General features: G+C 38.3%; 1 pseudogene; it reads left to right on the plus strand.

Moving 5' to 3' along the window:
* The first annotated feature begins 7,398 nt into the window (after positions 1-7,398).
* LOC103299876 (60S ribosomal protein L17-like) lies at positions 7,399-7,918 on the plus strand (annotated as a pseudogene).
* The last annotated feature ends 14,480 nt before the right edge of the window (positions 7,919-22,398 follow it).

Here is a 22,398-nt window from a genome sequence, read left to right on the forward strand (position 1 = left end):
CCTTTTGAAGGCAGGAGTGTCCAAGAATTTGTGGACTTATTTTAGAACTCGATCCAGGAAATCAGGCTCAGAAGTCTGTGCTCTTAACCAGTCTATATACTGCCTCTCTTAAATTATTCTTCATACCAGTTTTTATGTGTGGAATATTTCATAATAATTTAAAGGTTAAATATAAAAATTAAAACTATTAAATGAATTATAGGCAAGTATTTTTAAAATTTTAGGATGGGTTAATGATTTCTAAGCATGACACCCACAGTAAAAGCCCACCCAAAAAAAAGACTGAAAGGTATAACTCCATTAGAAGTAAAAATGTCTAAATATCAAAATCACCATCAGCAAAGTTAAGAGGCAAATGGAAAATGTGGTAAAAATAATGGCCACATATATGACAGATGAAGAGTTCCTCTCCTCAATCAAAGGGTGCTGTAAAATCACTAAGAAAAAAAAAATACATTAATAGAATAAGACATTGACATAGACAACTAAAAAGAAGAAATAGAATGTGCCAATAAACATAAGAAAAAGTATTCAACTTATTCAATGTAAGAAAAGCTATTAAAAATGAAATCTGGCCCTAACCAGTTTGGTTCAGTGGATAGTGTCTGCCTGCGGACTGAAGGGTCCCAGGTTCGATTCCAGGTCAAGGGCATGTACCTTGGTTGCGGGCACATCCCCAGTAGGGGGTATGCAGGAGGCAGCTGATCGATGTTTCTCTCTCATCAATGTTTCTAACTCTCTATCCCTCTCCCTTCCTCTCTGTAAAAAATCAATAAAATATATTTTTTAAAAAATGAAATCTGTACTTTTAACATTAGGAAAGATTGAAAAGATTATAGTATTTTTAAGATTTGGAGGGAAAGGGAATTTTATATGCTCACCGGTGTATAAATTGGTAGAAATTCTGCAAGAAAAATTTCAATATTTATCAAAAATCTTAAGGAGTTGTATGCCTTTGACATAACAACTATACTTCTACAATTCATCTTAAGAACTAATTGAACAAAAATGTATGTATAGAGATGCTCATCACAGCACTTTATATTATAATAAAAAAATCTGAAACAACTTAAATGTCCAAAAACTGAGGCTTTTGTTACATAAATCATGGTACAGTGGTGAATGATGGAATACAATGCCGTTTTATAAGTATGTTTACAGACATAGAGGAAATTCATGAAGTTAAATGAATGACATTTAAAGTCACATAAAAGTGATGTAATTTTTGAGAGAAACATGTTAAGCTGTATTGCATAGAGCATGTGTTACTAGTGTTAAAATGTTATATGGAGCAAAATGTTAGTAGTGTTAGCTTTAGAGGAAGCAAGTTGGGGTGATTTTTATTTTCATCTGTTTATTCCTGTTTTAAAAATTCTACCTGTGAAATAGGTCCAAATCATAAATTTGAAGTTATTTCTTCAATGACCCCTCAGTCTTTCTCCTTTGTCCCTCACTAAGTGACTAAAAGGTAGAAGAGGCTGGAACCTGTTATCATCATTTAGTAGTCATTAACTCCCTCACCCCTAGCACAGCCTTTGTAATTTGCATAATAAAGAAATGAGTCTGAGTTTCCCTGCCCAGGGACCTGCAACCGCTTTAATAAGCCTACTAGAGTTCTGCTTTTAGGCAAGGACTTTAAGCAGCATATTCAAAATGATATGTTTACACTTAGAGCAAGTGATCAATAACGTACATGAGTGTGAGTCTGTGTTGCACACCTAAACAACTCACAGTAGCTTTGTCAATGTAGTCTACCACTTCTCAAAACTGCATCGCTGTCATTTTAGAGATGGTTGAAAGTTTAACTTTGAATAGGAACAATTCTTACACTGCATACACAGGTCTATAATTAACAGTTAATCACTCATATTGAAAGGTAACCAGGGCCAAATAGACAATCCACTTATTACTCCTATGCTCTAATGGATTAATGTTTTTAATTAAATTAGCCAAACTCTGGCAAACTTTCTATCAGGAAAAACAAAGTCCAAGAAAGCAGGTAACTGCTTTTTGATCTAAAAAGAGAAACTCATATTGAGGTCAACATTTTTAGAAGCCAAAAACAACTACCTAAACTGCATAATAATAATAAAGCATTTTAAAAAGCAATGACAAGCATAAAGTCACCACTCACTTTTTTTAAACAATAGAGTATTCCTGCATTTTAAAAGTAAGAATGAATTTGCAATACAAATGGGTAACTTCTAAAGGTAGAAATTCTAAGTTTGAATTGTTAAGAAAGAATAAGTGGTTTTCCTCTTTCTTAACTAATAAAATCTCACAAATTCCTTTATTCCTATTAGGCCACACATGCCAAATAAAACCAATATAAACTTACAAAGTTTTAAAAATTACTTGATTACTTCATTTGGGAAGATTTTTATGAGTAACTTGCCACTATTTTTTCTGAATGATTATTGATTATCTTTGGAAAAGAAATATTGGCTGATGGTACTTGTCCATTTAGAACATGAAGAAAAGGTTTTGGAGCTATCAATTCCCACTGAGAACCAACTCCTTTGATAGTATTAAATAAATAATAAGAATAAAGTTATAACATCCAATCTCTGATTCAGCACCTGGCTTAATGAGGTAATGTTAAGTGCTTTGAAATCCTCAGAGAGTAAAAAGAACATAACATCATTCTATTATTAGAGATTAATATTTCAACTTTTCATTTTATTTTAATATTTTCACATTGATCTCTCTTGCAATGCTTACCTATATTTGATGAAACAAGATAATATAGATAAGACAGAAATAAGCAAAAAGTCTAAGAGACTTAGAAATATTTGGGGTGGTCCTTTCTATCAATGATGTTTAATGAAGTGGAGTTTATTGTATTTAGAATGGCATTAAACTAATACTTAAAAGAGGCATCTGTTACATAGTAGAAACAAGCTAAGAATCAGATTAGGGTTCTTTGATTCCAGTTCTTTTTTCACTATCTGTGGGACTGCTGGCTGATCATCAACCTAAAAAATGGTGACTAATAAGACCATCACCAGCTACAATATTCTTTGAGCACATTAAGTCCAAGTTGAGAAAGACCTGTACCTGAAAGTGATACCGAATTTTTGGACTGGAACCCGGATTCTTTGACAGAGGGTAGTATAGCAAAGGTGGAGATTTATTGAAGAACAAGTACAGATTCCCCCACCTGGGGAGAGGGAAAGAGTCCCACAGAATGGAATCCCACATGGGGAGGGGGAAAGGGTCCCACTGAGTTCCTTTTCCCTATGGCTTATAAAGGCTGCAGATCCTGGTGCCTTGATATCCCCTCTGATTGGTCACTATTCCCTTAGACTGGTTACTATAGTGACTCCCGAGGCCCTCCTCCCTCATTGTCCTCCTACTCCTTCTGGGCTTTCTTCCTCCTTCTTTATTTTGTAAATATAGACCTTTCTTGGCTGCTTCCAGTTCCCTTATCTTATGGAGATGTAACTGCACCTGGCTTCCTTGTGTTATGGAAATGTACCTTCTCCCAGTCTGTAGCCCTGTGTTTTTCCATGGACCCCAATTCTAAAAATTCCCTAAGCCTGCCTATATTCCCCTAAAGTTCCTGTTTCAAAAGTGTCTAATTAGGGTGGTTTGTGCTTCAATATGGGGGTGCTTCCTTAGGAACCCTAACCTAAGAACCCTCAGTCTATGAGAACTCCAAGGTCATTCATTGACATAACCAAGTTCCCTCCCAAGGAAATCAAAACGATCACCTTCAGCTCTAGCTGGTTTGCTTCAGTGGGTAGAGCATCGGCCTGCAAACTGAAGGGTCCTGGGTTCGGTTCCAGTCAAGGGCACATACCCGGGTTGCAGACTCGACCCCCAGTAGGGTGTGTGCAGGAGGCAGCTGATTGATGATTCTCTCTCATCATTGATGTTTCTATCTTTCCCCTCTCTCTTCCTCTCTAAAATCAATAAAAATATATTTTTAAAAAAAACAAAAAACACAAGAATGATCACCTTCAATTATCAATTCACCTTGACTAATGACATCATTTGTTCAAATTACTTTTAGAATCAAACCAGCAATTTGGTCCAGAGCTTACCCATCCTCAGTCAACGATGTACTAAATTCCCTAAGTTTTAAGAAATGTGAGAAATCAAAATAAACAAAAGGTTTTCCGTCATTATTTAGCCTAATTAATACTCCCTTTTCAATATCATCAAAAATTCATGTCACAAAACTAAGTTGAAGACTTTAAAACATTCTGTTACGATTTCACTTTTGGAAGGTCCCACTCCCTTGAGATAAAAACACTGAGGACCCTTTCTTTGAGATTTTGGTAATAGACAAAGCTTTGCCTCCCCTGAGAGGTAAGTACACTTTCTCTTTTCTGGTGGCTGAGTTGTAATTTATCATGCCTCCTTCTTACCCAGCCTGACAAGAAGCTTAGACTTAGGGTTGAAACTCAGTCACAGCAACCACGTGAACAATTACAGTTAGCATATTTTTCTTGTCCTTTTTTCTATATCCTGCTTTTTAAAAAAATTTTATTAACCTTCTTGCTAAGTCATTTTTTATGTCATTGGCAACCTTTTTTCAAAAGAGATTTAAGAATAAGTACAACTGTAAAATGAGCCTAAAATATAAACATTAGTTTATTTCCAAAGAACAGCATCCTTTACCTCTATACAGTGATATAAAAATTAAAAGCTAATTTATTTGGGAGTGAACAGCATGATATCAGCAAAATTTAGACAAGTAATTTGTTTATTAGATGCTTCATCAAGTGTCTCAATCCATTTTGCATTATTAAGCTCTTGGGAAAAATTGAGACTTCTTTAAACACTTAGAGTGCTCAATTAAATTAAATATTTTGTGAAAATACTTAAAACTCATTTTTAGGTAAAAGCCTACCTTCAAAGTGAAGACAAAACTTTTTAGAACCAGAGGCTCTGTATTATCTAGGGGAGTATTAGCTGCTCTAATAAATCCAAAGTGTGTAAAGACTCAAACACATCTGAAGTTAATTTTTCCTGGTTAGCAGGAAAAATATATAGGTTGTGCTTCAGGTGACCTGGGTTCCTTCCATCTTTGCAAGCTTCACCACCCCCTAGGATATCCAGCTGGCAGAAAGGAAAGAGAGCATAAAGCATTGGATTGAAAATAACATATTACTCCCATCCTCATTCTGAAAGATGAAACAAAGGGCTGGAGACCATGGGATACCAGGACACAGGCTTTATTGGCGATCATCACCCTGCCGGCCGCCTTCCAGAGGGGGAAAGGGAAAAGAAAGAGAGAGAGAGAAGAGAGAGAGAGAGAGAGAGAGAGAGAGAGAGAGAGAGAGAGCTTGCCGGGGTGAGAGTGCCTTTTAAGGGGAGGAAGAGGGGACGGGGCTTAGGGCACTCAGCACACGCTGATTGGTGGTTTCATGTAAGGCACATGGTTAGGGGCCTAGGGATTTAGGAATCGGGGGTTTAGGGTATATGGCAGGTGCTGATTGGTGGTTCAATGTACAGTCCATATAAGGTGTTCAGGAATGTCTGGCTGCAGGTGGAGTTTACGTCATCAGTTGGGGGAAGGGAGGATCTATCACATTCCATTGGGGAAGGGAGGATCTATCACATTCCGTCCATCAGTTGGGGGAAGGGAGGATCTATCACATTCCATTGGTGAAGACCAGTCAAGTGACCACATCTAGAAGTAAAACAAGGAATGGGGGCAGGGCATTAGGACTAGGAAATGTAGTTCATGGCTGAATAGCCAACTTTCCAGTAATAACTCCATACAATGGAAAGGGAGCATGTAAAGTTTTGTGGGCAGCTTGCCCTCCCTGTTACAGGTTCATGCCTTTCCATCCTTTGTGTCAAAACTCTCCATCTTCTATGCAATGGCAAACACTCAAACACAAAGTAGTAATTTGGCACCATAACTTATTCCATGTCAGACTGGGGTGCCGGCGGAGAAGAGCTGTGGTAGAAGGCAGCTGAATAGAACCAGGAAAATCACACCAAAGACTGAAGAGGTAAGTAGACACCAGTCCTGAGGTCATAAATGGACTTCTTTCTTCTGTGTTGTTGAGTTCATGGAAACCAAATAAACTAGATAGTCCAGGACAGATTCAGTCTCATTTTCTTGTCTTCAGTGAAGGTTCTTTGTTTAACGTGTTACAAAATATGATACCTCTGAAAGACTTTTCTTAGTAAAAAAATTACAAATCAGAAAATTTACTTTGTCAAGCCAAATGTTCCGATGTTTATTCAGGAAATACAGTTATTACCTGGGTTATGGGTTTAGTTCAGCCATTAAATAGTTGTGTGACTTTAGACAACCTACTTCACCTCTGTGGCTCTCAGAATTCTTTGTTTAAAAAAATATATATATAAAGGGATTTTATATATATATATATATATATATATATGTATATATGTACATATATATATATTTGTAATATATATATATATATATATAGTCTCAAGGGATTCAGCCAGATGGTAGCTAATATTCAACTAAGATCCAAGTTGAAAAACTCTGCAATCTGAGTTTTTAAAACTCTGCAATATAAAGCCAATCCAACTTGAACATATTTTTAACTTAATATATTCTGGCATCAACAGTAAATCAAGTTATTGTAATAAATGCATCCATTGACTGGATTTTGAACAAGAAATGGTTTGTTAAATCCAAATATTGCCTACAGTGGGGGCTATTCTCTCCATATACAGACAACACTTAACAAAATGCCTAATCTGATGTTGGAGAATAGAGTCTTGATAAGTCTTTACCTCTTTATAACCATGAATGACATTGCCTTTAATTGAATGACATGAAACTTCATGTACAACTTCTTGACCTAGTTATCTGAAAAGAAAGCACACTAAAGTTAATTAATCAGAATGTGTTATAAACATAAATACCAGTCTTCACCCATTAGGTGCTTCCTGGGCCAGTCAGAATGTCCTTCAGTAACAGCTGAGTGCCTGGTTTCGTGAACTAATCATAATCTGGTTACTCATTGGGGTAACTCTGCCTTCCTTAAGCAGTGCCCCAGGCCAAGGAGCTGCTGCCAGGAAGTGAGCCATTTCCCCCCACTCTCCTCCCTGCACCACTTAGAGAGTCCAGGGCTGGGGAACTGTCCTGTCACCTCTCCCATGTCCGAGTTCAGTATCCATCATACCTCCCCAGCAAGTACCCTCACGCAGCCTAACTCAACATCTAACTCTCAATTGGAGAACGAAGTAGCACTATCTTTGGCTTTGGCTTTATTTGCTTTGTAAACCTCACTACAGAAACTTTGGTGCACAGTTTCAGAAACTGGTAGGCATCATAAAAGAGGAAGCAGTCAGTTCTACCTCGGTGGAGTGTCAGGGGCAAGGTTTAGAAAAGGCTTCATAAATACGATTGGCACTTGAGCTCTTCCCGTAAGCGGCCTGAGGTGGCTTCTGAAAATAGTTTGCTATTCACTTGACTTAGAAAGCCCCACAAAATCATGCAAATCAAGAGGTTCAAAACTTCGTGTTCACTTGAAGAACACTCATGAAACTGCCATTAAGGGTATGCATATCCAAAAAGCCACCAAGTATCTGAAGGATGTCACTTGAGAGAAACAGTGTGTGCCATTCCGCCGTTACCATGGTGGAGGTGGTAGGTGTACTTCAGGCCAAACAGTGGGGCTGGACACAGGGTCAGTGGCCCAAAAAAAGAGAGCTGACAATTGGCTGCACATGCTTAAAAATGCAGAGAGTAATGATGAACTTACGGGTTTAGATGTAGATTCTCTGGTCATTGAACACTTCAGGTTGACAAACTTCCCAAGATGTAGCACAGAACTTACCCATTCATGAGCTCTCCCTGCCACACGGAGATGATCCTACTGAAAAAGAGCAGATTGTTCCCAAACCAGAAGAGGAGGCTGCACAGAAGGAAAAAGTATCCTAGAAGAAACTAAAACAAAAACTTACAGCCCGGGAATAAATTCAGCATGAAATATATGCTAATGAAAGTTAAAAAAAAAAAAAAAGATGACACTTGAGAAGCTCTTTGAAGACAGGAGGGACAAGGAGATTGACAAGGAGGGATACTCTTTCTAAAATGCATAGACTAGAGAAATAAACCCAGACTAGGTCATGGAGGACCTAGTACAGGGGGCTAGAGTTTGAACTTCGTCTTGTGAATAATGGAAAATCCCTGAAGGATTTTGAGCATCAGGGTAACATGATAAAATTGCATTTTACTGAGATTGTTATTCCGGCAACAGCGTGGAGGGTAAATTATGTGCCAGGATGGAAACAAGGGTCCAATCAGGAGACGACTGTGGTCGTTATTCCAATCTCAGTGTAGCACATTGGCTAGGATGAAGTTCCAGGCCAGAAAACCACCCGGCAACACACCACCAGCCCTCAGGCAGGTTCACAAGCCACAGACAAATGCCTCTAATCTAAACATAGATGCTTCTAGGCAGAAACGTTAGCTCACGTTGCATTTATGAAATATGTAGAGCTAGATAAAAATGCCTTCCTTCTTATTGATTACTTTCAATTACCTGGGCTAGTCTTTTGCCAGATACGCCTTATAATTTAGGTCAGTATTTATCTGTGGGGAAGAACCAGATTTGTGTTTTCTTTTTCCAATTTGTAGCAGACTGACTCTTTTGTCAAATAACAATCATGATAAATCACTAGAAAGATGAAATGACACAGCAAAGAATACAAAGTACAAGCCCCTTTCTCTAATTTTGTTGAACAAATGTGAAATAACTCCGTCAGATTGCTATCCGAGTTTCTGAATGCTTACTCTCAGTTTCTTCCAGAAACTAGCAAGGATTTGCAGACCACACAGTGATTAGCATTGGCCCATATGGGCATAGCAAGAGGTGTGGGAGCACAAGGAAATGGATAGCCTCCAAAGGGAGCCCGCACTCCCCTCTTCTAGTCTCCCCAAATACACTGAATGATAATAGTACTAAAGCCATTAGGCAGAAGTGGGCAGACACAAAGTCCAGCTTTGTATCATGAAACAATTTAAACAAAGCAGCATTTTTATTAGATTTGTGTTTTGGGGGGTGTTTCCCTCCTACATAACTTTGCTTTTAGCAACCACTGAGACCAATATTTAAACACGTTAGCACTGATGAGCAATGCCAGCAAAATATAATCAAACAAAGTGACTAAATTAATAATTTATACACTAACAACTATGTGAAAATATAAGGCACGAGGAATTAAATTAGAAAAAAAAATGTAATCCAAATTAGAGTGCGTTTCAATTAAATTAGATTCCCCAGCAGTGCTGTAAGTTTAGTTAAAGCCCACAGCACTGCAGTGACCTTAGCATCACTAATGGTAACTTGACTTGGAGCATATCTGGTATATTTGAAGCACTTTATAAATACTTGTGTAGCTGTTTTTGCTTAAGCTTAAATGGTAATAAGACTCTTCCCAGACTTCTCTTTATAATGCCATAATAACAGTATTTTATTGAACATTGGTTATGCTTCAGAGGCATTATTTCCTTAAACATACCCTGACAAACCTGCAAGATAAGAACTACATTCTCCCATTTTAAAGATGAGAACATTGAGGTTCAGAGAAAGTAAATACCTAAGGAGAGGTACACTGTTGTTAAGAGGAGGGGCCGAGTTGAAACCCAGATCTCTCTGATGCCAAAGCCTGTCCTTCTGGACAATATGCTCTACAGTACTCTGCCTGAATCATCAGCTTTAGTAGAGCTTTGACCCAGAACTGGAGACTGCCTGGCTGGAATTGTGTTTTCAGATTTGAATGGGAGGGAGATACACTTGTCCTTGACCTTCACTCAGTAGTAAAATCCCTAGCAATGTGCTTCCACCCAGGGAAGATCTCTCTGTATCTGCCAGTCTTTTCTTTCTTTCTTTTTTTTTTTTTTAACTTTTTATTTTGTAATAACTTTACACTGACAGCAAAGTTACAAAAATAGTATAGAGAGTCCCCATAGAGCAGGCGTCCTCAAACTACGGCCTGCATGCCACATGCGGGTGTTTTTGCCATTTTGTTTTTTTACTTCAAAATAAGATATGTGCAGTGTGCAGAGGAATTTGTTCATAGTATTTTTTTTTTAAACTATAGTCCCGCCCTCCAACGGTCTGAGGGACAGTGAACTGGCCCCCTGTTTAAAAAGTTTGAGGACCCCTGCCATAGAGCCTTTACCTAGTTGCCCCTAATGTTAATGTCTTATATAGCCACTAGAGTCCTGGTGCACAACATTTGTGCACTGGGGTGAGGAGGGTGGGGGTCCCTCAGCCCGGCCTGCACCCTCTCGCAGTCCAGGGCTCTCGGTTGATTTGCATATTAGGGTTTTATTATATAGGATAGTACCATTAGTGAGACCAGGAAATTAATATGGTTACAATGCTGCTAATTAAGCTACAGACCTTGATTGACTTTTATCATCTTCCCCGTTAGTGCCATGTTTCCTGTTCCAGGATCCAGTCCAGGATTCCTCTTTGCATTTAACTTTTATCCCTCCTCAGTTTCCTCCAATCTGTCACAGTCTTCTATCTTTCTTTGTTTTTCATAATCCTGACACTTTTGAAGAGTACTGGTCAGTTATATTGTACATGTCCCTCAATTTGGATTTGCTGGATGTTTTGTCACAAAATTTTAAAGGTCAGGATTTGGGAGGAGGAACACCACAGAGGTGTTTTATGTCAGGGGATACATGTCAATGTGTCTATTATTAGTGAGATTAGCCTTGATCACTTGATTTAAGGTGCTGTCTACCAGGTTTCTCCATGGTAAAGTTATTATTTTTCTACTGTCTAATTAATAAATGTTTATTTGGAGGGAGAGGAGATGCTTTGAGACTATCCTGCCAGCTTTTCTAGTTTGGACATACCAGCCTATTAATTTGGGCATGTACGACACTGACTTAAGAGTCCTGTTTTGCCGAAACCGGTTTGGCTCAGTGGATGGAGCGTCGGCCTGTGGACTGAAGGGTCCTGGGTTCGATTCCGGTCAGGGGCATGTGCCTTGGTTGTGGGCACGTCCCCGGTGGGGGTTGTGCAAGAGGCAGCTGATTGATGTTTCTCTATCATCGATGTTTCTAACTTTCTGTCCCTCTCTCTTCCTCTCTGTAAAAAATCAATAAAATATATTTAAAAAAAAAAAAAAAGAGTCCTGTTTTGTGTAACTGTTCAGAAGAGGATGGTTGGGGTGGATGATCAGAGAACAAACTTACCCATCACTGAGAAGGAAGAAAGGCCTCCATGGGACTGGATGAGGAACAAATAGGCAAAGTGAGAAAGTTCAATAGTGAAGAAATGACTCCCCACAGAACCTTAAAAAAAAAAAAAAAAAAGACTAGAAAGTGTCCATCACCCTAGTGTTCATTATTCCCTTATTTAGTAATTTAATCTCTACTCATCCTCCAATTTTAGCAAGACACATGGCTTTCCAACTTGAAACTACATTTCCCAGCTAGATGTGACTAAGTTCTCAACAATGGCATGTGAGCAGAAAGTCTGGGTGCCCTTCATTAGAAGGATGGTTCTTGCCCTTGTGCCCTCTACTCTCCCTCTTTGACCTTGACTTAGACTTCTTATTCATTTTATATCATGGACTGATTTGACATGCTAGTGAACCCCCAGAGACCTTAACAGAATGATGTTTTAAATACATCAAGATACAAAGAATTAGAAATCAACCATACTAAAATTATAAAAATTTTGAAGGAAACCAATCATAATGAAATACCATTATTAAATATTTAAAATAAATATATGATACATTATACACTGCTTTAGTGACATATTATATAACAAGATTTAACAAGAAGGCCTAATAATTCACATGGTTTTAAAGTGATGACTATAAATGGAAGTTTGAGATAACTGCAGTAACGTAATCTATATATATAAAAGCCTAATATGCAAAGTGTCCCCTTGGGTTGGGAGTTAGACCAACTGAGCTCACTATGATGTGCACTGACCACCAGGGGGCGGCGCCGAATGAAGAAAGGCCCTGGTCGGTGTTGGCAGCCAGGGAAGGGAGGCCCCGGCCAGCAGCCAGCAGCTGTTAGGGACCCTACTCATGCACGAATTTCATGCACTGGGCCTCTAGTGTGATATAAAAATATCTGTGACTTCTCTTAGTGACAGAGTCACTATCCTAGTAATACTACTATGATTTGTTGCCTATAATTGATGGAAATGCTACATTTGTTTTGTTTTTAAAATAGACTCTATTTTTAAAAGAGTTTTTAGGTTCATAACCAAAATGAGAAGAAGGTACAGAAACTTCCCTTATGCCCTCTGCCTCCACGTGAAAGCCTCCTCTACTTTCAACATCCTGCACCAGAGTGGGTCATTTGCTACAATTGATGAACCTACATTGAGATGTTATAATCACCCAAAGTCCATATTTTGAATTAGAGCTCACTCTATGAGTTGTAAATTCTATGGGTTAGGACAAATGTGTAATGACATGTATCTATTACAGTATTACACAGAGTAGTTTCACAGCCCTAAAAAATCCTCTGTGCTCCACCTACTCATCCCTCCCTTCCCCTACCCCCTGGAAACCACTGGTCTTTTTACTGTCTCCATGGTTTTGCCTTTTTGAGAATATCATATAGTTGGAACAATAACAGTATATAGCCTTTTCAAGTCAGCTTCTTTTACTTAGTAATATGCATGTAAAGTTCCTCCATGTATTTTCATGGTTTGATGGCTCATTTCTATTTAGCACTGATTAATATTCGATTATCTTTATATACTGCAGTTTATCTAGTATTCACTACTAAAGGACATCTTGGTTGCTTCTAAGTTTACACAATTATGAATAAAGCTTGGAAATGCTACATTTCTGTTAGAGATTATCTATTTAGGTTCATAGATATACTGAATTCTATCCATAGAACCCAGATTAGAAGATATTAGAGCAAAAAGATATAAGGCATCTGAGATCCAATTGTTCTGACTTCCTCTCTATTGATCTCTGGACTATTGCATAAAAAGAGAGAAGTTTCTATATTATTTGAACCACATTATCACCCTTTTCCCTCTATGTGTCTCTTAGTTATAATAGCTAAGCTATACTCCAACTCAGTATTTCTCAAACTTTTTGGTCTCCAGAACTCTTTATAATCTTGAAAATTATTGAGGGACTCAAACAACTTTTAAATGGGTTATATGTATCAATATTTACCACATTAGAAATTAAAACAAATAAATTTTTAATTCATTAAAAATAACAATGATAAACATAAATAACATTTATTATGAAAAATAGTTGTTTTTTTTCCAACCCCAAAAAATCAGTGAGAAGAATAGGCATTGTTTTACATTTGTGAAAATCTCTTTAGTGTCTGGTTTAATAGAAGACAGCTGGATTCTCATTGCTGATTCTGTATTCAATATGTTTTGCTTTGTTGTTTTGGTTGAAATACATGAAGAAAATTCAGCCTCACACAGATATGTAGTTGGAAAAGAAGGAATATTTTAATAGCAACTTCAGATCATTTTGGGTATTCTTTTTTTTATAGTATACTAAAACTCTACAAGTGGTAGTTTCTTAAAAGTTAGTTGTAACAGAATCTAAAACCATATCAATGAAATTTTTACTGTAATTCTGTTACATTAAAATACATTGGTCTATCTTGCATTTTGAATGGGTCTCTTACCCACACACAATCTTGTAACATTATGAATTGCTCATTTAAAAAATATTGGTTCACTGAGCTATGCAGATCTTCTCAAGGTTGATAAACGTCATTACACAATATTGAAACATTCCACTGGTTAACATCACCATAGATCTTATAAAAAGAAGTTCTAAGTATTCGGAGGTTGTCAAGCTCAGGGTGGTGGATACAAGTCCTCCAAAATTAGAGTTTTCACTTGAGAGCTCAAATGTTATCCTTGGCAACAAATGCGGTCAGTTGTTTTCCTTGAAATGACAGGCTCACTTACTTCATTTATGAGGAAATGACTGCCAACCACCACCATAGCTTGACTATTAGTCATTCTTTTAAGAAAAAAAGGAATTCCATAAAAAAGTGGCTAATTTATTTCACAGCTCCAACAACTGCAGAGGCACTTCTTCTTGAGACAACCATCGCATTTGTGGGTACAGTAACAGCTGGCCCCCAAGACCTATGAGTGAGGCTACCCAAGACTAGCCAAGCCTGTTCCAGGTCAGCAGACCCTCCCTGCCAATCCATAACCTCATAAGAAAGAACAAATGATTATTGTTGTCAGCTACTAAATTTTGGAATTGTTTGTTATGCAGCAATAGCTAACTGATGTATGTAGGGAAATGCAGCAAAGGACTTGACTGTGTAGTGGAAATAAAGTGTCCTAAAAAGGCATAATTCACTCAACAGTACTCTCAAATTTCTGTGTTTCATACACTAAATCACTACTGCAGATGGTGGGATGTTTTCAATCTGTATGTTCAAATAATTTTCATTCAAAAGACTGATGAGTGACCTGAGTCCTTTCTAGAATGAATAGAGCAATAAAGAGAAACAGGAATCAAATAGCAAAATGAAAGAATTCTGCTGTGCTGTTCTAGACACAGCTGCCCTAATAGAGAAATGTGCAGTTTCTACTTTCCTTGCAGTTTTTCAGTTTAGAATTACTTTAAAATAAATCCCAAATGAAAGCAGTAATCAATTATGTCAAGAAGAAAACAAAGTTTGATCTGAAAATACCAACAGAATCTAACATTTTAGAAATAAAGCACTGTGCCATGTCCTATGACAACACTGTATCAAATTGCTTAAAAATAAATCGCACAATCAACTCTTGGGTATCTGCATGTGTATTACCCTTTTTGCAGATTATTCATGGAAAACATTTAATTCCAGGGTTTTATCCCTCTTCTCTTCAGTGTATTTTTCTACCACCTTTCTGACTACTATCAGTCATAGTAAGCTAAGGGTACAGATGTAGTGAAATACAATAGTAATTCATTTTTACTGAATCCTGCAAGAACAAGGTGTTAAATGTAAGTAAATTTCCAACATAGCCTAAAAGTCATTCAAGAACCCTTGCTCATAAAAAGGGCGGAGGGGGGATGAAGGGGCTGTAAAGTATTTTACATTTTCTTCCCTTATGAAGCTGAATATGCTTTACTCCTTACCTTAAGTAAACCTTTATTGTACAGGTATTTTAATAGATGTTACAAGGAAACAAAGATGGCCCTAGCCGGTTTCTCAGTGGTTAGAGCACCAGCCCACAGACTGAAGGGTCACAGGTTGGATTCTGGTCAAGGGCAAGTACCTCAGACCATGTGCGAGGGCAACCAATCGATGGTGAGACACATCGATGTTTCTTTCTCTCCATCTCCCCTCCTTCCTTCCACTCTCTCTAAACATCAATGGAAAAAATATCCTTAGGTGAGGATTAACAACAATAACACCAAAAAAAAGGTGATTCAAAACAGTATTCCAAATTGCAATATTTCATCTTTTCATGGCTGAGTAGTATTCCGTTGTCTTGAGAGCATTATGCTAAGTAAAATAAGTCAAATGAAGGACAAGAACCATATGATTTCACTCCTATGTGGAATATAAAACAAAATTCAACAAATAAACTCATAGATACAGACAACAGAATGGTGGTTTCCAGAGGGAAAGGGGCAGGGAGAGAATGAAGAGGGTAAAGGGGGTCAACTATACATAGTGACGGAAGGAGACTAGTTTTGGGGTTGTGAATACACAACACTTGGAGTATATAAGTGTTGTATTATAACGTTATTATAGCCCTGGCCCATGTGCTAAGTGGGCCAGGGCTATAATACGAGCATCTGCCAGAAGGGTTTCAGGTTCAATTCTCAGTCAAGGGCACATACCTGCGTTGCAGTTTTGATCCCCTGTCCCAATTGAGGTGTATGTGGGAGGCAATCAATTGATGTGTAACTCACATCAATTTTCTCTCTCTCTCTCTGTCTCTGTCTCTGTCTCTCTCTCTCTCTCTCTCTCTCTCTCTTCTCTCTCTCTCTTCCCCCTCCCCCCACTTTGTTCCAAAAAAAGTTGTATTAAAAAGTTGTATAATGTTATTAACCAATGTTGCCCCAATAAATTTAATAAAAATGAAAGAAAACACCCACAGGATTCCAACCTCAAGTGGTTTTCAACTGAATGAAGGAGGATAGATGGTAAGACATGTACATGTAAGGTCATAAGAATGGTAAAGAAAAGTGATATATGAGTTTAAAGAAAATACTGAATCTATTAGAATCTCCTCTCATGAGAGGAGTTGAACCTTGAGGACAAGAGAGCTGGGACTAGGGTAAAGCACTTGCCCCAGGTACAAAATTTAAAGGGGTACCAAAATTACAATAATCAAGATATGTAATATTTTAATGTATAATTTTAAAAGTCAAAATTAATGAAGGTTTTAAGTAAAGACTGGATCAGTAACAGTACCATGAAGAACCATGTTGGAGTGTGAGGCAAAAGGAAAAGTCAATGAAAGACTGTTGGGGCTGGTGAGTGGTGAGTCCACTAACTAGGAAGTTACATCATTTTCTAAAATTAGTCTGTTGTGAAAAAATAGTGGCCTACTGCAAGGAACAATAATTTTTATGATCATTGGCCTCTTTCTACAATTTTGGGTGCCACACTCTGAGTGAAATACTGCTAATGGGAGCAGATACTGGGGCCTTGGGCACTTTGCTAACCATTAGGATTTTTAGATGGAATCTAAAACCTGATACCACTCTTCAAGTTGTAAGTCAGAATACTGGGTCAGAACTGTACTGCTCTAATAATTATATTAGTGTGTTTTTTCTCTACACTTTCTGCTAGAGACAGCTCTCTCTAGGCAGCCTGAGGCATCCATCTGCCTTGGGGCAAATTAAGATTGTGTAACAAAAAAAAAAAAGAAGAAGAAGAAGAAGAAAAAGAAAGTTATAATTTGCCTCTGACTTGGAAAATAGAATTTTCAAATATGCAGCAAGACTTATAAGCTCAGCTTTATAAAAAATAAAAAAAATAAAAAGGAATTCCTACATTCCCTTACCTCCTCCTTTAACTTATCTAGAAAGGAGCTGACTCAGATCAGAGAATGTTTTCCATAGTGAAGATCAGTATCCCGCCCACCTTTGGCCAAGGTCTAGGCAAGGAGCACAGGATATACAGAAAGTGAAAAGCACACCTGCTGCTTCTCTTACGAAGAGATTTAGAAAGGAGACAAAGGGGAAGGAAATGAGTTCCTCTGAAAACGGTATGTTGGAGAGTTGAAGGAAATGACAAGACCATAGGGGATTTTCCCCAATTCAATTTTAAGGTATGGGAGGACATTGCCTCACAGGCTGCCCTGCCTTCAACCTCAGGGACAGCCCCATTAAAGTCAAAAGCATAGTAGGGCAGAGTTAGGCCCAGGGTTTAGTTTTTCTGAGTCCAAGTAAGGTATGGACAGAGCTCGAAAGTTCTCCCATGCCCCCAAGGGGAGCTAGAAAGGTAACTGAGATGAGAGCCAAAGGGCTTTCTTCCCAATATAGCAAAGACTATTGGTAAGCTGTCTAAGCCATGATCTGGGGTGGGTGTGCCATGTGAACCATGGTAATGCTAAGTAAACAGGTGTGCATATATGTACACAGGCTATAAATGCATGGTCACAGGTAGAGGGATTCCAGGTCCCGACCAAGCCAGAAAACTACTCTCAGTTATATGAGCTGTCCCCTTTAGCAGCTTGTGTAATGCAGTTTGTTCTCTTGGCCTACATGGTAAGATGTGACCATGTAGAGCAAAGAACAGTTTTACAAAACCAGGAGAGCCAGAAGACATCATGAGGAGGACACTATCAAAGCTCTGCCCAGATCCCCTTGGATCTATTTAGAGGTTCTGTGTGCACCAACCCGACGCCCCTCGTTTAAGTGTGCTTTGGCCTCCAATGCCTGCAACTGGGGCTCTTCATTGGAGATATGCCTTCAGGCTACTGGAGCAGCTTCCTGCATCAGCCACGTAGATTTAGAAGTGTCATGTGAATGGGCCTTAGGCAACGATTGATGGGGGAAAAGGATGTATGACAGGAATATGAAAGGCCAATCTCTTCACTTTAAACCCTCAAATGAGACTACATTGGCTGCAGGAGAGACCCACTAACCCTGGAGGACCACCACACACTGTTGAAGCTGGCCTTGCTCTGTCTCTTCTCTATGTAAGAAAGGGCTGTTTTGCCCAGTGGTGCTGTGTTTTCCCTAGAGACTCTGATACCAAATGCAGTGGGCAGAAATGCTTAGAATCATCCCCTGGGGTTGGTAACCAGTGCAGGTTACCTGCTCTACAACTCTTCTCTCTCCATCATTTTATGGGCTAGCGCAAGTCACAAAAGCCATGCCTGTGTTCAACAAGATAGGAGTATATAGTTTTCTTGCAGGGAGGAGCTGTGGGCTGAGGTTCAGAGACAACATACAAGTCCCTGGGATGTCTGGTAAAATCATGGTGCCCCTGTCTTTGGGGTTCAGAGTGGCAAAGTAGGTTAACAAAACAGGGTTTCAGCCAATGAGGAACATGGCAGGGGGCAGTCATTGAAAGTGGGGTACAGGTTGCATGCTTAGCCACAGGACATGAATTAAAGAGTGGAGAGACCAAAGAAAAGGGAAATAGTCCCAAGATCCCCACAGTAGTTGCAGAAAAGAGGGAACTGAAGCAACTATGAAGTCCAGTATGAGTGGTGAGGGCAAGAAAGAGTCAAAGGTATAAATATTCCGAGCTCTGTAGGAAACTGTATTGTGGTATCTTGTCGACTTGTAGAGCAGGTAACATGCACTGGTTACCAATCCCAGGGGATGACTACATCTCCCAGCATTCCTTTCCCTCTTTAAGTTCAGGCTAGGATTTGCCACAGGAGAGATCTCCTATGAAATTTGGAAGGCAGAAGTGAAGCAGTAGCAACAGTTTTTTGGCCCCTGATGGTCAGGGTGCTGGACAGTGTGGCAGCTCAAGTACATTGTCACTGACCCACATGGTACAGCACTGACTCACAGCTCCTCCAGCTCCCGCCAAATGTCTGACTTCGGCTTCTCCCAGTGCAGTATCAAAGCATGCCACCTCCATGGCAAGGGGCACCAGCTGACCCTGCAGGACACCCACAGTACCAGGGTTGGAATTAGTGAGAAATGGCCATTCATTTCAGTTCATCTTCACAGATTTCAGATTGTCCTTGCTCTTGTCTTATTTACTATATTCTCCCAATTTCCACTGTCAGTTAAATGCCAATGAAATGAATAGGATATGTGAAGTTACTTAAGATGAAAACAAGGAACGCTCTAATTCATGCCAGAGACCAAATATGTATGGATGTTGTCAAAGTATAAATATTACCACCACATGGCATTAGTTCACAGGACACTCAGGAGATCACCCTGAATCTGGAGAAGACTTCACAGACCAGTGGCCTAGAAGACACTGTATTAGGGAGTATATATGCTCTAAATTCGAAAAAGACAGATTTCCTTTTTCCTTCTGATTTAATTAAGTTTCTCTTTTAAGACAACCCTATTATGTGTGGATTTATTATAGTTGAGATTAGTCTTTAAAAAGAAGATAAACACCGAAGGCAATTCGGTCATTGAGTAAGAAAATCAATTTAATTTGTCATTATTCAGAATTGGGGTTTTACAGGGAAAACCCATAAATTCTCTCTCATATTTCTATATTGTGAAACAGGTGATCATAATGCAGATTATAGAGATTATTTAGGTACTGCCCAGATGTAACTCAGCAATAGAGTATGAGCTCAGATCTTGCCAATAGATTACAGTAAAATTTTGAAACATGGGAATTCAGGTAAGTTTTTTTGTGTTTTTTTTTTTTAGTCACTGGTCTTCCTATATGCTGAATATATGTATGTAGGAGCCCACTAGAAATTCAGATGCAGAATTTCCTTTCATCTGATCATGTAGAAGTGAATTAATGTAGATAATATGAACAGAGAAAGATAAAAAGATGTCATGTTGAATATTCAATAATCCATTACTCAAAGATAAAAGTTTTCTAATAGCCATTAAAAAGAAAATCAAAGAATATATAAATTTTAATCTAGCATAGCATTGCATCACATCATAGCTTGTGGGAGGCTTCCAGAGCATCTAGCAACAGATGGATTACTGGTCATTGACTAAGAATTTGCCAATGCCAAAGGTAAAGAAAATTGGACTGCTCCTAAAAGACTTTAAATAAAAAAAGAAGTTAAATTCCCCATCGTAAACACCTTATGGAAAGCTGTTATGAATTTAGGCACTACTGAATAAAACTGCAGTTAAGAAAGCCAATTATTTTTATAGGGAAAATAAATTTTTCTATGATAATTCAGATAAAATTGGTAAGTGGATAACTGCCTTAATAAAAGAGAGAGAGAGAAAGCTCACCATAACAGCAATTTATACAAAACAAGGAGTGATAATGAGGAAAGAGATAAGAAATATCTTTACGGCATTTTATGAGAGTATATAAATCTGAGAACCTGGTAAGTATGGTAGATTTAGAAAGTTTTGCGGGGGGGGGGGGGGATTGAAATCTTATATCTCTTCCTAAATAAAAACATTCTTAAAGATGAAAGTGTCTGCCTACCTTGAATGTGTGCCTATAGGATTACCCCAAAATGTGGGGAGTTCTAACCAGGACCCAAAATTTCAGTTGACACGTTTCAATAATATGGAGGACTCAAACTCATTTTGAAATTACTATATTCTATTGAATTGCTCCTAAATCAATTAACTGATTCTGTGAAAAATCATTCACCTGCATAAGTCAGGACTCTGTAATTGTAAATGACAAAAACTAACTGAGGTTGGCTTAACCAAACTAGTAGGCGAGGTTTGTTATTGCAGCTGGAAAAGCACTTGGTTAGCACAGCAGGTGCTGAGTTTAAGGACTGGTGATCTGGATTTACCACCACCTGGATTTGCTTCCCTTTCTACTTGTCTCCAGTTTCTGATTGCTTCTGATGTCTCCAACCACCTCCAGTGGGAGAGAATGAAGCCACGCCAAGACAGTCCAGAATTAAAGAAATTAGAAGCAAGAGCGAGAACAAGGGGGAAAGGTGTCTTTATGGCAATAGAGTTCCAGTTTCAAACTCTGAGATCCCCAGGACTGTGCCCGCAGGTTCCTGAAGCTTTTCCTCTGGTTCTGTCACCTGTAACAAGAGCCTTTAACTAAAATAAAAAGACCCCCTTTTGGCTCAAGCTGGTTTGAGTTGAGTTTCTATCGCTTGTAACCAAAAGAGTCCACATTAATATAACTTACCTCTCTGAATAATGCTGGAGAACTAACTTCCTGGGAAAGGAAATGTGTGGGTAATTAAGTTAACGTTTGAGATTTGTTACAAAAAGAGGGAAGTCTTCTTTAAGTGGGGCTTCAGAAAAGGGACTGGCGCAAGTTATTTGTGAGGCAGAAAAGTGGGAGAGAACAACATTTATAGGGTTAAAGTAAGGAAGTGGAGTTAATGATATGACTATGTTATATTAATCAGCAAAATTACTGATATCCATGCTTGACAAGTATTTACTGAGCACTCTTATGTGTCGGGCATGGCAGTTTTAGCAGAATAGTGTTGGTGAAAGCTACTTAAACATATAAAATATTTTATGACACATAAAAATATTTAAGGAAATAGAGCATTATCAAATGGTTGAAGCCTCTGTGTACTCCTTTCCAACAAGAGGTAGAGATGAATTAGAATGTGTGCTTAAAGCCACATTTTGAAGAGTTCAATGGTAAGAGAATGGAGGCAGGGAATCTGGGAGGCTCTTTGCTGCTTTGATGCTAAAATGAATGAGAACAATAGAAAGAAAGCTTGAGAGGATCACAGAGTGGAGGGAAGGTTTTAAATTTAGAATAGAGCAGAAGTGAGCAAGCTTCTGGCTGAAGTAAAGGAGCCAGGCAGAGACTAAGGATGCAAGAGAGAGAGAGAGAGAGAGAGAGAGAGAGAGAGAGAGAGAGAGAGAGAGAGAGAGATGGGAAGCTGCAACTAAGACAATCCACTCTCACAAAGGTAGGAATGGTGGAAACAGGCACTTTGGGGTAAAATTCAGCTATATCCCTGAAGATCCATTCTAGTTATTAAGACAATTCCATTTATTCACTTTAATGTGTTTATTTTCCTTGTCCTTTATATATTCCTCCAGGTAAAATATATGTTACATTAGCACACGCTTTTTTTTTTTTTTTTCCAAATCACACAAATCCCTTTGGACATTTTATAAAAGCAAAGAAATGGTTAAAACTCAACAAAACAGTAACAGAATACCAAGTGAAGAATGTTGCTGCAATTCCTTGAAGAATTGAACCCTGTAAAAGAGACAATTTTTTCTTTTTTATTTCCAATAGCGCCACATGCATAAATCAATCTGTGTTCCCATTTTTACATTATTATTGTAAATGAATAAAAGAGTTTCTTGGCTGTTGAAGATGTTACTCTATTTTCCTCAACAAGATTATGCAATAATATCCCAATTTTAACCAACAGA

This window comes from Eptesicus fuscus, chromosome 18, assembly GCF_027574615.1.
Source record: "Eptesicus fuscus isolate TK198812 chromosome 18, DD_ASM_mEF_20220401, whole genome shotgun sequence".
Lineage (NCBI taxonomy): Eukaryota > Metazoa > Chordata > Mammalia > Chiroptera > Vespertilionidae > Eptesicus > Eptesicus fuscus.